The 1268-nt window shown below is 47.1% G+C and overlaps 1 pseudogene across 1 annotated transcript; it reads left to right on the forward strand.

Annotated features, from left to right (window-relative positions):
- Positions 1-407: 407 nt before the first annotated feature.
- Positions 408-859, forward strand: LOC103264136 (annotated as a pseudogene). Its single transcript, XR_504556.1, has one exon. The product of XR_504556.1 is annotated as a 40S ribosomal protein S15a pseudogene (transcript).
- The last annotated feature ends 409 nt before the right edge of the window (positions 860-1268 follow it).

Consider the following 1268-nt stretch of genomic DNA (forward strand, 5'->3'; position numbering starts at 1 on the left):
GACTGGCAGAGGGGATGGGGTCCACCTAATGGTCACGGGACTTGCTTCATCCACAGCATCTAGTGCAAAATCTCAGCATGGTGTTTCATGGTATTTGTACTCCGGTGGACCCAAACTCCTACGTAGGCCCAGAGCACCAGGAAAGCCTCTAAGGCAGGGGTCTCCAACCCCTAGGCCATGGACCAGTACCAGTATCGGTCTGTGGCCTTCCAGGAGCTTGGCCTCATAGCTGGAGGTGAGGGGTGCAGGGTAGAACTGAGCTCCACACATGCGAGGGATCCAGGTTGTCTGTTCTTTATGAGAATCTAATGCAGAGGTCCTCAAACTTTTAAAACAGGGGGCCAGTTCACTGTCCCTCAGACTGTTGGAGGGGTGGACTATAGTTTTTTTAAAAAAAACTATACTCTTTCCGCCATCTTTCCGTGCCGCCATGGTGCGCATGAACGTCCTGGCTGATGCTCTGAAGAGCATCAACAATGCCGAAAAGAGAGGCAAACGCCAGGTTTTTATCAGGCCGAGCTCCAAAGTCATTGTCCTGTTTCTAACTGTGATGATGAAGCATAGTTACATTGGCAAATTTGAAATCATTGATGATCACAGAGCTGGAAAAATTGTTGTGAACCTCACAGGCAGGTTAAACAAGTGTGGCGTGATCAGCCCCAGATTTGATGTGCAACTTAAAGATCTAGAAAAGTGGCAGAATAATCTGCTTCCATCCCACCAGTTAGGTTTCATTGTACTGACAACCTCAGCTGGCATCATGGACCACGAACAAGCAAGAAGGAAACAAACAGGAGGGAAAATCCTGGGATTCTTTTTCTAGGGATGTAATGCATATGTACAAATAAAAAGCCTCAGTGGAAAACAAAACAAAACAAAACAAAGCAAAAACTATGAACAAATTCCTTTTTTTTTTAAAAAAAAACTATAGTCCGCCCCTCCAACGGTCTGAGGGACAGTGAACTGGCCCCCTGTTTTAAAAGTTTGAGGACCCCTGAAATGCCTGATGAAGCCCATTCTCTCCCCACATTTGTTCTCCCCCATCCTTCCCCACCTCCCCAGGGAAAAATTTCTTCCACGAAACCAGTCACTGATGCCAAAAATTTGGGGGCTGCTGCTAGTTACACAACCACCAGGAAGACAGTCTTAACCACCCTCATGACATTATCAGCCAATCGACAGCTCCTTTCCCGAGGCTGCCAAGTTCCCTCTAAAAACCCCATTCTCTGAGCTCTCCGTGAGGCATATTTGAGAGATTTCTCCAGCCT

Source organism: Carlito syrichta, unplaced genomic scaffold, assembly GCF_000164805.1.
Source record: "Carlito syrichta isolate Samal-C Ts95f unplaced genomic scaffold, Tarsius_syrichta-2.0.1 Scaffold305579, whole genome shotgun sequence".
Classification (NCBI taxonomy): Eukaryota; Metazoa; Chordata; class Mammalia; order Primates; family Tarsiidae; genus Carlito; species Carlito syrichta.